Source organism: Ctenopharyngodon idella, chromosome 5 (assembly GCF_019924925.1).
Source record: "Ctenopharyngodon idella isolate HZGC_01 chromosome 5, HZGC01, whole genome shotgun sequence".
In the NCBI taxonomy this organism is placed as follows: Eukaryota; Metazoa; Chordata; class Actinopteri; order Cypriniformes; family Xenocyprididae; genus Ctenopharyngodon; species Ctenopharyngodon idella.
Window position 1 is genome coordinate 36,233,222 of NC_067224.1, and position 17,280 is coordinate 36,250,501.

The following is a 17,280-nucleotide window of genomic DNA, read 5'->3' on the forward strand; positions in this document are numbered from 1 at the left end:
TGAAACTAAGGTAAATTCATTAAAATACTCACTCTTCAAGCTTAATTTTCAGAAAAAGCACGTGCCAAGCAACACTGGGAGCTATTTGAAAAGAGGCCTGCGGCAATGACAGAAACAGTGTGTGTTAGCCTGAGGCTGCAGGACAGAGGAGCGTGGTTCTTATTGGAGCACTGTCACTTAAAGAGAGACATGGCTATAAAAAATAATAATAATAATAAAAACACAGGGATTAATCACTGTCACAGTGTGGAACCCAAACACTGGCATCTTATGATGTGCTATAATGCTTATGCTTTATTGCAGCACGGAATCATGCTGTTAGATGTTGAAATATAATTTGAGAACCGTAGGCAATATAGCACACCACACAAAGAATATTGATCCTGACGTGCTTTTAAAATAATTTAAGAGCACATTTTTCTTGCCTTCCAGTATTAGTGTTTAGCAAACAGTTCGGCGTGAACCTGCTTGAGTTGTATTTGTGTAAGACAAGAGCAGTGCATGAATTATTTATGAGTTTTATTAAAATGCCCAGATTTGAGACAGGAAATGTCTATCATTTGTGCTTTTTTTAGGTCATTTAAATCATTCCCCTGCAATCTGAGTTTCATTAAAAGCAGCTGCTTTAGCACCTACAGGTAGTTAATTTATTTCCACTGCATTAATACTGCAATGCTGGTGTCTTGTTTGACTAAACGGCTTGGATATATAGGGAGTGATTGCAGTTGGATGTGATCCACGGTGAGTTGAGCCTACAAATGTAGACTTTGATTAAAGGAAAAGCAAAATGCTTGAGACTGGGCATGCATTCAGCTTTTATTTATCATGCCACGAAGGGGCTTTTTTAATGGATGTGGTTTGTGGGCGTATTGGATTACTGTATGTGCTTGTTGCCCAGCGGTATCAGAGTTTGTCACTAGGGTTTGCATGTGAATGGAGCTTCTGCAAAAGAGTGTGCAATTCCCAACCCGACCACATGGGGGCAGTGTTACATTTTGATTACTCAGATCATTCCAAATGGCTCCACACCTGGGGAAAGTGAGCTGCCCTTTCCTGCCTTGCCAAGTCGCTTTTGCTGGTGATTAAGGCTTGGATGTGGACCCAGATGAGCACAAAAGGACGAGCGCTGATCTGTTCGTCCCAAGCTATCTGGGTAATTTACTCTCGTATCTGTAGCAGGAAGTCAGAGCGTAAACGTTCCCTCCAGTTGCTTATCGGTCTATGCTGTCTTCAAACCTAAGCACTCACATGATCAAACAACAGACTGAGTCATTAAATCTGTGAATAAACAAACAGTCAGTTTTCAGACCCGGGTTTGTGTTGTTTTTCATTGTCGTCCATCTGACGGGGATGCTCCATGTTGTGACGCAGAAACTCGCACACATACGCAAAATCACATTAGCAGGCGCCCACAAGCCTCACGCGGGCATTGAATCGCAACTGAGACCCGGTGCAGAAGGACTTGGGGCACAGCAGGAGTTTCTTCATCTCCTTTTCTTTGTTCTTTCAATGTCTCTCTCACTCTCCTCCCTGTTGCTTTACAAGCTTTGGGCTGAAAATGCCAGAATAGATAAGAACAAAGTGGCTTCTGTTGTTATCATGGAGAAACATACGCGCAAACAAGAATCAAGCATCATTCACATGGTTATGGCGTGCACAGAAAAGAGCTTTTTTTTCCCATTATAGACACATTATAGACGCAGTCTGTGAATCACAGATGTCTGATGTGTTCTTGTTGCTTAGCAGAAGATAGCATCTATATAAAGGTATATATAGCCTAATATTTGCCTTCTGTTAGCATAGGCTACTAATTCATTGAACATGAATTAAGGTAGAAAACAGGAGACAATTTCAGTGCAAGGACGTAAAATTAAATTGAATTGAAACTCCAAGAAATTCATTTAGCTGAAATGTATGTCAAAACACCACCTACAAAAATTTGTATTTATAATATAATTAAATATCTGCAATCAATTGATAATGTTATATAGATATATATATATATATATATATATATATATGTACACTGCTCAAAAAAATTAAAGGAACACTTTTTAATCAGAGAATAGCATCAAGTCAGTTAAACTCCTGGAATATTGATCTGGTCAGTTAAGTAGCAGAGGGGGTTGTTAATCAGTTTTAGCTAGGGGTGGGCGATATGAGATTATATATATATATATATATATATATATATATATATAAGTTTCATATATATATATAAAAGTTACATATAAAGTTTCAAAACAAGCAAGTGAGTTGCCTAGTAAATAATAGAGGAACAACGAAACAGTACAAGCAATAAACAAAGAGTGCTTTCAGAACATTTTCCATTCAAGAGCTGTGAGTGATTTTTTACTTTCTTAGATTTATGGTTGTTTGATTATTACTGATGACATACTGTAGCGGGAGATCTAATAAGCTGCATCCAGACTAATGCACAGATCTCTTTTGAAATATAAGAAGTTTCTGTCCTGTCTGTTTAATACTTTAAGACATAACTGGCTGTTTGTACTAATTTTCCGTCATAAAATCATTTTGAGAAGAAGTACATTTAAGCACTAGTCGCACACAGCCGCACGCGTCAGCACTCCTCACAAAACGCACGTGAGAATTTGAAATCGAAAGCAGCCTTCTGTCAGTGAATTTAATATTTTAATATATAAGCCCACGGCTTTCCAAACAACATAAATGATGCCTTCGTAGAGCACTAGTAAGGAAAACAGGCCTACCGGCGGGCGACACCACAAACTGCAAACGTAACATCAAGCAAAGCACGTGTTTCTTACAGCTCTCTCATACACTGCGCAATGAATCCTGCGAATATATGGTGCTTCAGCTTTTCCAAAATTTCCTAGCTTCACGCTCAACTTCAGTGGGAATTAATTGAAAACGCTCGTTCTGCTCTGTACTAGTGGACGCGCACCGAGCACACGCAGCGTCATCGCGCATCTGCGGTTAAAAACTAAGCTCAGAATCGATCCAGAATCGTTGCATCTATGCATAATTTTTTTTTCTCCCACCCCTATTATGTATATGCACGCTTGTTTGTTGCTGTTGTGTTTTTGAGTAGGCGGTTTGTGCTCTATTAATTTGGACTGTTACAGTGCTCTCTGTGTTTGATTACTAATGCCTGTGTAGTAAGGCGTTGGACACGGTAGCGGACAAAAAGTTAAATGTTCAGCCTCGACTCTGTATCGTCATTAGTAGTGTTAAAAGTTGTAAAGATTACAAAATTCAAAAAAAACAATATAAATGCCAAATTATAAACATAGAATTCAATATTTAACGGTATCCACGGTATAGCAAAATCTATATCATGGCACAACATAATACCGGTATAGCGCCCACCCCTAGTTTCAGCTGCTTTGGTGTTAATGAAATTAACAACAGGTGCACTAGATGGGCAACAATGAGACAACCCCCAAAACCGGAATGGTTGTACAGGTGGAGGCCACTGAATTTTTTTTCCCTACTTATCTTTTCTGACTGTTTTTCACTAGTTTTGCATTTGGCTAGGGTCAGTGTCACTACTGGTAGCATGAGGCGATACCTGGACCCTACAGAGGTTGCACAGGCAGTGCAACTCCTCCAGGATGGCATATCAATACGTGCCATTGCCAGAAGGTTTGCTGTGTCTCCCAGCACAGTCTCAAGAGCATGGAGGAGATTCTAGGAGACAGGCAGTTACTCTAAGAGAGCTGGACAGGGCCGTAGAAGGTCCTTAACCCATCAGCAGGACCGGTATCTGCTCCTTTGTGCAAGGAGGAACAGGATGAGCACTGCCAGAGCCCTACAAAATGACCTCCAGCAGGCCACTGGTGTGAATGTCTCTGACCAAACAATCAGGAACAGACTTCATGAGGATGTCCCGAGGGCCCGATGTCCTCTAGTGGGCCCTGTGCTCACTGCCCTGCACTGTGGAGCTCGATTGCCATTTGCCATTGAACACCAGAATTGGCAGGTCCGCCACTGGCGCCCTGTGCTTTTCAGATGAGAGCAGGTTCACCCTGAGCATGTGACAGACGTGAAAGGGTCTGGAGAAGCCGTGGAGAATGTTATGCTGTCTGTAACATCATTCAGCATGACCGGTTTGGTGGTGGGTCAGTGATGGTCTGGGGAGGCATATCCATGGAGGGATGCACAGACCTCTACAGGCTAGACAGTGACACTATGATTGCCATTAGGTATCGGGATGAAATCCTTGGACCCATTGTCAGACCCTACGCTGGTGCAGTGGGTCCTGGGTTCCTCCTGGTGCACGACAATGCCCGGCCTCATGTGGCAGGAGTATGCAGGCAGTTCCTGGAGGATGAAGGAATTGATACCATTGAATGGCCCCCACGCTCGTCTGACCTAAATCCAATAGAACGCCTCTGGGACATTATGTTTTGGGCCATCCGACGCCGCCAGGTTGCACCTCAGACATGTCCAGGAGCTCAGTGATGCCCTGGTCCAGATCTGGGAGGAAATACCCCAGGACACCATCCGTTGTCTCATTAGGAGCATGTCCCGACGTTGTCAGGCATGCATACAAGCACATGGGGGCCATACAAACTACGTTGCGATGAAATTTCAGCAAAATTGACTAGCCTGCTGCATCAGTTTTTCACTTTGATTTTCAGGGTGTCTTTGAATTCAGTCCTCTGTAGGTTGATAATTTTCATTTCCATCAAACGATGTGGCATCCTTTCGTTCCTAACACATTACCCAGTCCATATCAGTATAGATATCCAGCATGATATTTTTCCCCATTGAGATCTGATGTGATTTTAAAGTGTTGACTGGTTGACTACCTACTGTATATACTGTCGAATTTAAGCAAAGTAGATGTTAACACTGTGAGCTCAGTTTTTATGTAGGCCTATAATTAGAAATGCATGTTTATAGATTGTCTCTTATACTTTTTTTTTTTTAATTTGTAGTAGATTCATTAACTGAAACATTAACACTGAAATAAATGAAACTAAATGATTGTAAAATTAAAATGATGGTAAAAAAAAAAAGACGTCAGGACTTGCTAACCTATGTTAGTCAGCATTTGAGTTTTTGCTTTTTATGATATTAAAAATGAAATACAGTAGGTTGTTATGATCAGCATAATTTTCTTTAATTGATAATGAAAATATTTCAATATAAACATATTAAAAAATAGTAGTATCCACATGATAGCTTTGTGGACAGCGTTGCAAGACTTGCATCCAGCGATCAGAGTTTGAGTCCCGGCTTTGTTAGTTTATTATTTGGAGCTTTATTATTCATTAGCCTATGTTATTTTTGTTAGTAGTAGGCATTTAGTAAGATGATAACATTGTACATGCTGTTAACCTATGTTGGCCCTATAGCGTTTTGATGCTCTCGCTGGATTGGGTTCGAAAATATGAGAAATAATTTTTTTCTAGTCGACTAGTAGTTGTTCATTCAAGCCATTAGTCGACAAATCACACATTTATAATAATTTAATAACTTAAAAAAAATATATATATATATATATTTGATCAAATACATCTGTTGAGCATATGAGATTTCTTTCAAACATTAAAAATTCTTACAGACCTCAAACTTTTTATATTATATTATATTGTATTGTATTCATCATGCTCACCGATAGAAACAACTTGAATATACCTTTCTTCCAACATGAAAAGTAACTTGGATATTACGGTGTAAATTTAACAAATAACACATTAGTTTACTTTTAACTTGATTAAATGAATCTGATTGTAAAGTGTGTTACTTGTAACGGTTGGGCGATGTCTACCAAATTGGCATTGGACAGTGTCTACTGAATTAAGCAGTGGACACGCCCCGTTAATGTGGCGCATGTCTAGAGAAAGGGAGAACGCGCACGGAGCTGAAAGGGCTTGAATGAAGCGTGTTTGGCTTTAAATAAAACTACTAGAGGATATAGCGCTGAAATATTATTACCACAAACGATCCTGAGTGCTTGTGGTGTGATCCGCACCACTGTTTTGATGCGCTGCTCACTTCAACTAGAAACAGTAAAATGGTGCTACCATTCTGTCTCGTGGTCTGGATGGAAACATGCCAGTGTCTGGATGCGGACCCCGGTCCGCCATTTGAATATCAGTGGTTTAGTTCATGTAAAACATTTAGTAGCCTATTATTCGTTTGACGTTTTTTGCACAATAAAATCTTTCAATCTATTTCAACTGTTTTGAATGTAATTTGTAGCCTTTTGTGATCGGGAACAACTTCATTATGTTAATATTACCAACATCTAAGTTGAAGTGATTCAGTCTCCAGATCTATATCACATGCCATTCTTCTGAATGTCATATGACGTGTTCAACACATGCATATAAGCTAAGCGCACACATGGGAACCCTCTACTCAACGCTGTACATTGCTTCACGGCATCACATAAACATCTCCAGTCAATCCGAGCACAAGCCTGACTTTTGAAACAAAATCCAATTTCACTGTGAAATGTAATAAAAGCAGTCTGGCTCCAGGATATGTTTGGCTGCTCTGAGACCTTAGGATTACACTTATTAGACTTCACCGTTGAGGCACAGCCTCGAGACAGTGCAGGTTATTTTGATGAATGATGTGAAACAAAATATAAAGGTGACAAAATGAATGACCATGAAAAACAAAACACCGGAGCACGTGTCACCCTCTTTATGCTGTGTTTTAGATACTCTCATAGAGAAAAAATTACTTTAAGACAGTTTCCCTTGAAAAATTAAGCAAAACATGAGCTTATTGGGAGCTTTTGAGTCTGAAATGAGAAAACAGCATGTAGTTTATAGAACTATTTTTTTTAAAACAAACACAGCAGCTCTAACTTAATGGCAGCAGAAACTCAATTTACTGAAGAAGTGAGAAGTAAGCCAGGTTGACATAAGCACAGTTGTGAAATAAACTTTTCAGTAGATTTTGTAAAGGTGCTATAAGAGACTTTTTAAAAAAAAAATGGAATACCACATAAAATGTCCCTACTCCTGACAGATAGCACTGAAATTGAAGTGCTGAAAGATCATACCTGTCTCAGTAAACAGCAATAAAAATGTAGCTTTACGAATCTTTTGTTTTGAATCAGTGGTTTGGAACGTGTATCAAACTGCCAAAGTCACGCCCCCCAGTGGTGAACCATTGAAATTTTGAAACACTTAAGACATAACGAAGCCTCGTTTACTGAAATCACGTGACTTTGGCAGTTTGATACACGCTCCGAACCACTGATTCAAAACAAAAGATTCGTAAAGCTTCGAAGCTTCATGAAGCAGTGTTTTGAAATCTCCCATCATTAGATATTGTTGAATAAAGTCGTTATTTTGTTTTTTTGGCACACAAAAAGCATTCTCGTCGCTTCATAACATTAAGGTTGAACCACTGTAGTCGCATGAACTGTTTTAAATATGTTTTGAGTACCTTTCTGGATCTTGAGAGGTTTAGTGACATTGCTGGCAATAGAGGCCTCACTGATCCATTGGGTTTTATCAAAAATATCTTAATTTGTGCTCCGAAGATGAACGAAGGTCTTACGGGTGTGAAACGACATGAGGGTGAGTAATTAATGGAAAAATTTTCATTTTCGGGTGAACTAACCCTTTAAGATCTTCATTTGTGTTCCAAAGATGAACGAATGTCTTACGGATTTGGAACGACATAAGGGTGAGTAATTAATGACAGAAATTTAATTTTTGGTTGAACTAACCCTTTAATATTTTTGTGGAAACTGTGATAATTTTTTTCAGGGTTCTTTAATGAATAGAAAGTTTAACAGTCAAAAGAATAGCACTTGAAATGGATATCTTTATTGTCTTTATTGTCACTTTTGATTAAAATGAATGCATCCTTGCTGAATAAAAGGTTTTTTGCAAAACTGATCCTTTTTGACCCCAAACTTTTGACTGTAGAGTTGAGAATGTGATAATGAGGTGAGATGAAATAGAGGTCGTGCAAGAAATTGTAAAACTGAGATAATGTGGTGTTGAGACAAAAATGAGGAATGATGGTATGAAACAGAGCATATGTAAGTCAGATTAAACGGCAGAAAAAACATGTATACAAGACAAGAGAAGAGGCCAAGACACAAGGAGGAGCAATAGAAATGAAGAGCAAGAGGGTAAAGGGGTAACTGTTTCCAGTCTATCCATGATCCATGTTTGGCATATTTTCCATGAGTATCTCATCTAATCTCTAAGTGTAAGTGAGATGTAAGAGTGCTGAAGGAATATGGATGAGAGTGGGGAGCAGTAAAGCAGAATGCAGGAGAGATGAGGAGAGGTGCAGAGCGTGTGTGGGGTTTCTGCCCAGAGTAAAGCAGATAGAGATGAAAGCTGTTCTCTGTTTGTCAGATGCAGCTCTAATTATGGCTCCTTTAATTAGTGCATCTCAGAGCTGACATTCCTGGAAACATGCCATTTTGTACAGCCCCTTTACCCTCTTGCTCTCCATCTCTCTATACCTTTCCTCTCATCTCTCTAGCTTCTCCTTGCGTCTTGACAGCTCATACGGCAAGTAGCAAATCAAGGCAACTTCAGCTGTAGCCCTTAAGCCAGCATCTTTGCTCATATTTGGAGAGAGAGAGAGGATAGAAGAGAAAGAAAAGCAGACTGTGAATAAGAGAATGTGAGAAAGGAAACACGTCAAGAGTTCATATAGGCATCGGAATGGGCTCTGTGTGTGTGTTGTTTCACAGTATACCGAACAAAATAAGATTGATGCCGCGAGGTGTTTGGCAGGAGGTGACCGGGTTGAGACGGCAAAAGTGGAGCAGAGCGACATTGTGAGATGCCACGTTCTCTGGAGGAATTACCGCTCGACGAGGTGAAGACGAGTGTCAGCGCCAACCGGGATTCAATCTCCCGCAGTATTTACTGTAGCTCCACTCAAGCACAAAGTCCACATCTGAGCGAGCAGAGCATGGTGACACGATTTCACGCGGTTAGGTGGGGGTGGGGGCTCCAACTTGAATTTTGATTCCGTTCATGTCCGTGATTCTCACTTAGGGAATACTGCAAGATACTGCATAAATTAACTAAGAGGATATAGGGCGGGTGCGCTTAGAAAGAGAAAAAGAGAAGGACTTTTCTTATCGCACCCCAGTGGCAGGACTCCGTTCAGCTCCTCAGGAAAGTCATTAGCCCCCAAAGACCCCTCAAATTCATTATTTCTTTATCACGCACTGTTTACAATTGGTCCTCGTGAGAAGAAATGTTAAACGCTCCCGCTAAGTGCTAAGATGTGCAGTGACAGAAATAATGCACTGTGTTTTATTTGTGTGGTCATGTTCTGTTAAATCTGTTGTTTATCTCAAATCTGTCCCTGCACGAGCCAACTTCAACAACTCTGTTGTTTATAACTATTAGTTGTGTTAGTTGATTTGGGTACAGTGGCTATCTGTAATTGTAGTGCGCCATATGTTTTTTAAGTAGTCTATTGCAGTACCATGATGATACTGATTGGAAATACCATAGTTCTGATCAGATTCAGTTGGCATAAATCAATAATCATTATTTTTGTGGAGCATCATTCATTGTAAACCCGAATAAGTTGGCAAAACTTAAAAAATTTGAGGTCACATCAATTTTTTTTTTATGTTACGAAATTCAAAGTTAAAGTAAGCAGAACTGACAGATTTCAATTTTGTACTCATACATATTGATTGCCCTAACTTGAATTTTTTGAGTAAGTTAATTGATACATTTACAATAACTTAAAATTATTATGTAATCTCAACATATTTTTAGTAGTGGAAACTTAGCTAGCTATAACTAGCTAACTCAGCAAATGCTAATTGGTAACGCAATGCTTTGATAACATTAGCATAGCATGCTGAAAGAGTACGGCAATATAGAAGATTTATTATATACCAATTCTCAAACTAAGCTCATGCTCCACTCGTCATAATGGTAACTCCCCCAAAAACCCCACATAACAGAAACTCTTCTAAACTGGGATAGCAAAGCATTAAACACTACTAAATTCCCACTTAACATTAATCTTGCACAAAAAAAACAAAAAAACATTACATAACACTTAATTTTAGCATTTATTCTCCTTTTTGAGTGTCATGGCAAAGCATGCTGGGATATAGAAATCCCAGCCCAGTTTCAGGTAAATTTAAGTTTGTCTAAATTTAAAGAAACAAGTTCATAAAACTCAAAACAATGAAACAATTCAGATTACTTAAAATGTGTCAGTTTTGTGAACTCAAAAGAAAAAGAAAGTTCTAAATACTCATAAAAGTTAATTTGATTGAATTAATGTTTAATTTGAGTTTGCCCTACTCATACCAATTAATTATTTTCATCATTAGGATTTACAGTGTTCTTTATTGGCATCGATGGTTCCATAAAGGACCTTTACCATCCATGGAATCTTTCCATTGCAGTAAATGTTCTTTATAGTGGAAAAAGAGTCTTTAGATTATTAAATGCTCTTCATACTAAGAAAATATTGGTTCCTTTATTAACTGTTCACTGAATGGTTCTTTTGGGAGCCCAGAATGGTTCTTATGGCATCACTGCAAAAAAAACCTTTTGGAACCTATTTTTAAGAGTGTACCAAAATGATGATGATACAATATCAGGCTAAAATATCTCAATACCAATGCTGAACCATGGCAAACAGGAAATTGAATAATACTGTAAATAACAGAACATGGAACTTAAAATTCTTGTTTTATTTATTCATTTAAATATGATGAGATGGAGATGTTTGCAACATCGATAAAAAGCCAAATTAAATGGTTATTACTGCCAACTGCCTCATCAAACTTGGATGGTGAAATAAGCTTGCTTGTCACAAAATAAATCAAACTCGTTTGATGTCTATTTGAGGGCATGAGCGTCATGTAGACTAATTATGTTATCAATCACATTCATTAACCTGTCATTTAGAGGTGGGCAATATCAACCAAATCTTTATTTTACAATATGAGTAATTTTATTTCACGATTACAACATGTAGGCTCTGTCTCAATATAGTTGTTTCTGTTTTTTTATTTTGGAAATTAAAAATAATAACAAAGATCCAAATGACAAAAAATAGTACAAAAGCAATACATGAAAGGTAATAAATAAAATAAAATGTTTTTTTTTTTTTTTTAAGTTAGGCCTACAGTAAGTAATAGGCTACTACAAAATATGAATAGTCAAATGTGAAAGAAGCAATGCATAGTCTTCACTGCATTAATTAAATACACATTGATCTTTATTAAAGCTACAAAAGTTGTTCAGTCAAGAGCAGTGAGTGTTATTCTCTTTGCCTTTTGTTGTTTGATCAACATTAATGACAAAGACGGCAGCAGGTTTTTAGGCTGCTGTCACTTTAAGACCTAATGCACGGATCTAATATAGCCTATACTGATATACATCCAATTTTTTCCCCAACTATTTATGTTCACTTAAAGTTGGGGTTGGCAATGTCTTTCATAAACACATTTTATACTGGTTGAAACTCTTTTTAAATCCTAATAGCAGTCAATAATAGAAGTTTTTACATATATATCCTGTGGAAGTCTCGGGACTAAAAAATCTTCATCCAATCATTACATTCGGTCCGATTGCAATGATAGGATGTCCTACCCACCTGTCAAACTATGCAGGCAACCTATGCCTGTGCTTCGGATGTGTCACACAGCACAAGCACCATTTTTTATTGCTCTGGTGTTTAATGACCTTTAAAAGCAAGCCATTGAATCATTCATTCAAATGATTCACTCAAAAAACTGATTTATTCAAGAATAAAACAAATGACAAGCTGCATCTGAATATGCATACTATTAAGTATTCATACGGGCAAAAGGTACTCAGATGACCTAGTACTTCCAGCAGGATTCTGAAGTGTGCATTTAATGGATTCTTTACTATCCCATGAGGCCACAGACGAGGATTTGTGAATGGCAGTGAAGCGCCACAACTGACACTGATAGGTCACATGACAGTGACAACATTACGAATGTAGTCCATCTGGATTACCTTTATACTACACACATGCTTACAAAGAAATTACTTATTCAAAAGCAGTACCTACTCAGAGAGTATGTGATTTTGGATGCAGTCTCTGTCTTTATGAATGAGTCATTGAATCATTCATTTATTGATTCTTTTTTTCCCCTTCAAAAACATTGATTCATTCTTGAACGTCATTGTTGTGGCTTATCTTGCTGTGGTTTGTTTGGACCTATTTTACTTTGTGGAGCAAAAATAGACATGGATTCTGGCAATAATGTGTCTAAAATGTAAGTTGCTCAATATTAACGCCTTGTTTACTGAACTGTTGTATATAAGGAATAGTACACTTGCAATCGAAATTCAGAATATCAGCACGCTGTGTTTACTTGCAGACTATTGTATACATACATATAGATTTACATCTACTCTACAGAGGCAGAGTACATTAGGAGGAAGGGAAACAGGATATGGATATTTTAAGCAAAGAGGCTGTGGGGCATTTCAGTGAAACTGTGTCCTTATTGTTCAATGGCCATGACATCATTTCTCTGTCCCTTTGTCACATGACCTTTGTCCAAAGGAAATGATCCAATAGTTGCTTACAGTGGGTTGAGGCAGTGTAGAAAGGTCAATGGATAAGGCATATATGATGTCAAACGTATTTCATATATAAAAATGTTTAAACATGAAATGAATGGATGCATTTGTTATACAAGGAAATATCTAGCACATCCTGTACTATAATCATGCATTTTGGGAAAGAGCAAGTGACCCCGGGTGTGAACATTACTTTCTTCCAAGACACCTACACAGTAGACAAGACACTACACAATGAGCAATTTCAGAGGCTAATTACAATTTCCTTTCTTGCTCTTAAACTCCTCACAGTACTTTTGTTATTTATCTCAGTTGAAATTAAATAATGTCAGTTGTCTTTGTTTAGGTCCAGTAAAGCAACTGTATTTGCCAAGAATATTGCTAAGAGGCCTAATGTTTGGTACTACAAGAAGGACACATTAATTCACCTCAGCCAATAGCACTATGACAATAAGCTAAGGGAATGTGAGCTTTATTTGTGTGTTATATGTGTGTTTGTAAGAGTATGGTTTTACTGAGGGGAATTTTACTGTGCACATGTACAAACATAAAACTGTGAGGAAAAACCTATATATACATATATATATATATATATATATATATATATAGTGTACATAACGTAGCATGGCATTACTACATTGACAACTTGCCACAGGGTTTTACTGCAGGATATTGCTATTTGTTTTGGGAAAAAATATCTGATTGTTTATTGGACAGCGAGGATCTCATGTTTTTTTTGTTTGTTTGTTTTTTGTTTTTTTGTCCCACCTGAATGCCTGGCTTCTATATGTTTGAGGGAGCATGTTAATGTACATGATGCTTCTAGATTTTCTTTTGGCAAAGGTTTTCTTGTAAATATTGTTAAAAAAAACAAACAAACAAGAAAAAAAAAAAAAAACTTTTGAGCTTGGTCAGTTATTTTTTATTTTAGTAGTAGTTTGAGAAGCAGGATTTTAGAGCCCCCATTACAACATATGGTTTGTTTGTGTGCCAGAACTAAATTTAGGATGCCTTTTGAAATGCCAATTTAATTCCTTTTATTTGAGTTGAAATTGAATGGGATGTAAAACTTCAGTTTGAGTTTGAATGTAAGGAAGCTGAATTACATTCAAATAAATCTTTAATGCTATAATAACAAAGCCTCGTTTGAAAGTTTTGACAGAAGTTTTAAAAAAGCATTAAAGTTCTAAAGTTTATAGCCTTCTGGATAGATGGGTGGATGAATGGATGGATGGATTGTAGGGGTGTGACGAGATCTTGTGCCATGCGAGATTAAAATGTGATGAGATTTCTCGTCGAGGTGAAAAGCTGTCTTGCGATATTGTCATGAAAGATGGTGAGGGTGAATTTAGGATAGAATATGCCACCGCTACGTTTACATTAAGCCTCCACTGTTGTTTTGCTTTTTATAGAAATAAAAACCATTTAATTCAGTTGGATAATGGTCGCTTCAATTTCATGTCATACGTAGTACAGCAGGAATCAGAGTTCACCGATTATGTGGCGAAGTAAGTGACGAGATGATTGACAAGACCATGGCGGAGGATTCGTTGCACAACAGAGCCTAAAGCGTTTGACAAATGTCTTGTATTGTAGAATGCGTGCTTCGCACCGCCAATCCCTATTCACAGAGTGAACCACGAAATCAAAAGCGAAAGTAAAACGCGAGCACGCAATTTCAATACCCCACATTTTGAAAGCAGCTTCCTGATGCATGCAAATATCTCCCAGTATGAAAGCTATCTTAGGCTGGGCTGTGTAGTTCTAACAACCATCTTATAGCTCTGTATCATGCTTGAAGAAAAATTTGGTCTGTATTTGCACTTTGAACATTGAGAGAGTACTTTGATTATGGTTGCATGTATTGATTGCACTTAATAAGACTAAGAGAAAACTGTGTTATTCATTTTTATTTATACTGTTTTTATTTCTCTGATCAATTTGTGGAAAGGAGTTCAGTTAGGAGGTCAAAAGTTGTAGAAGCTCATAATCGTGTACAGTTCTAAGGTCTGAAGAGACATATGAAATCATAAAGGAGAGAAGCCAGTCAGTTGAGTTTGTGGCAAAACCTTTTTCAGTGCTTCAGTATATCTTTTACTGCAAATGATAATTCATACTCAGAAAGTAGAACTGAAATGACATTCATTACAAAATGATTAGGTAAAACATTTCAAATGCACCTGCAGACTGTTTTTCTAGTCATGTATTTCGTCATTGAGGATTTCTTAATAGTACCGTTTAAAAATCTTGTCTCGTCTCGTGAGCTGTCTCGTCACACCCCTGATAGATAGATAGATTGATACTTGTTCTAGTTCTTGTATTCTGAATGTTATCTGCAAAACACTGAAAACATGTAATAACCACTGCAAAAAATAATTATACTTGCCTTAATTTAGTCTCAAAAAGCAAAGGCACATACACAAAGCATGCTGTACACAATACATGCACAGCGCTGGTGCGTCCTCTGCTCATCTGCACAACAGTGTTTTTGAGATTCTCCTCACACACACGCGCTCTGACTCTAAAATCCCAACACACACACAGGCAACATAAAAGGGCACACACACCGTAATTGAGAAACATGAAAGAGAGGATTGTGATCTGGCTCAGGAAGAAATGGAGGATTAATTAGACATTCTTCTCCGGCTATATATAGGTGGGTCTTTTTGAGCATTGTTGGCTGGTAGAGCCGTAAGTATGAATTCTAATTAAGAAAAACTGATGAGACTGTAGCCTGCCCTAGAAACGATTCATCTGTATGAGATCACATGGACCAGAAAGGAGGGGGTAATGATTCCCATGGCAGCTCAGGACATCCTGCAGGAGGAGTCGCCTGGGGTGGACAAAGGAGGAGGGAAAGTAGAGGGGAGAAGAGGAAGGGAAAGGAGAAGAGACCAAATAAGAAGAGAGTTTTGTGCTGATTGGTGCTAGCCACCATAAAATCAAAATTGACAATTCTTATTTCTTATAGAATATTGTGTTGTTTATTATAAATGATTAAGTCACACACATCATTATATTTTTAAAATTCATGTGCCCTCGTAATCTTTAATCAAAACATTGACATCCGCTCTTCCTTCTCAACGACATCTCGTCTCTGATGGCGTGTGCATCAGCGCGAGGACTGGGCAATAATCCATCCCCTCCGGCATCCTGTCACTCACATGAGATTGCAGAAATTAGCAAACAACAATGATCCAAATCAATTCAATGTACAAAATAAAGTCCCTCCCTAATTTTTTTTCTCATTCAAGAAGCTGTTTCATTCTTTTTACATCAAAATAAAGAAAAAAAACAATAGCACAGTTGTGAATCTGTGTGACCTACTCTAAACTGTTGCCAAATCTGCATGGAGAAATCTAAAGCCTAAAGTGGTTAGCTGGTCTCTCAGGATTCCCAGACTTTTAAGGATGACTTGTTTTGTTATTAACTCTTCCCTTATGACACAACGCTTCCCTGCCATTAATGGAAATTTACGGCAATCTGTTTTCACTGTTATACAATAGGGGGCGCTATTACGCATCTTCTGAAAGAGTACAGAATCTCCAGATCAAAACACAGGTGAAAACGAAGCAGAAACAAGGATAAAAGCATTGCTTATGCACATGTAAAATAACGTGATCATCAAACAGCATGTAAAATCAAATCTGCCTAACAACGAAATGTCGACCCAGGACAAGGTAAGCTTTGGGGGTGTTGATGAACGTGATGTACTCCATTCATGTTTTGATCATCGTTCTGAATCAAATCCGGATGTAGTGTTTGACAAAAAGACTAGCTTTTTGTTCAAAATGTTGCTTTTTAATGAAACCCACATTCAGGTTGCATTAAATTGTTGATAAATAAGAATGCATGATGCTAGAACAAAATGTTTTTTGTTTGTTTGTTTAAAAGCAGAGGCTGTGTTCTTTCTTTTGATATATTGTATCTTTATCTATTTTCATACAACAAAAAAATATTCTGGGGGCCATGAAAGTTTTGTGAAAATGATCAAAAATGCTGGCAATTTTTTAAAAAAAATGCTGGAGGGGAAAAAGGTAAAATGACCCTACAGTTAAAAGTATATTAGAAGTATAAAAATTAATACCTAAATAGCAACATAGTAGTATACTTGAAGTGCAAAAATAATATATAAATAGTAAACTAAAAGTATTATGTTAAGTTCACTTAAAGAAAATTTACAAATATGCTTGCAGTAAAACTACTAAACTAGTAGTTTACTGAGGGTATAGCCTACTTCAAAGTGTACTTTCATAAACTAAAAAATATGCCAGAAGTGTTTTACTAGTAAACTATCAGTATCCCTAAGTTCGCTTGTAGTTGCAGTACAAACAAAAAACTTAAAGTTTACTACTGTTACACTTAAAGTATACTTAAAAATATACTTTTATACACTAAAAAGTAGGGCCAATTTAGTCCCAAGTACTACTGAAACATTTACAGTACACTTACAAGTATACTACTAATACATTGATATAAGTGTACTTACTACATAAAGTATACTTAAAATATGCTTGAAATTTTATCAAATGAACTTGAAGTATACTTTTTTTTTTTTTTTTTTTGTAAGCGTAGGCTGGTTTTACGAGATTAATGAGAACAACAAACTTCCAACACACTCAAATCAACATGGTATTGGTAGTCTTTTCAGTGGGAAAATGCATTTGGTCTAGTCCTGGTTGTGGTAGAAAGCAGTGATGAGAGGAAATGAGAACATCAAAGCGCATCAGTAATGCTAAGGTTAGTTTGCTTAATT

At 37.4% G+C, this 17,280-nt stretch overlaps 1 protein-coding gene across 1 annotated transcript in view; it reads left to right on the forward strand.

The window, feature by feature from the left end:
• Nucleotides 1-16,054: 16,054 nt before the first annotated feature.
• The window catches only part of sema4c (sema domain, immunoglobulin domain (Ig), transmembrane domain (TM) and short cytoplasmic domain, (semaphorin) 4C), a 208,532-nt gene continuing 207,306 nt past the window's right edge, over nt 16,055-17,280 (forward strand). The window contains exon 1 of the mRNA XM_051894155.1: nt 16,055-16,204. The gene's annotated coding sequence lies outside the window, so the exon portion shown is untranslated. The remainder of the gene's footprint in view (nt 16,205-17,280) is intronic.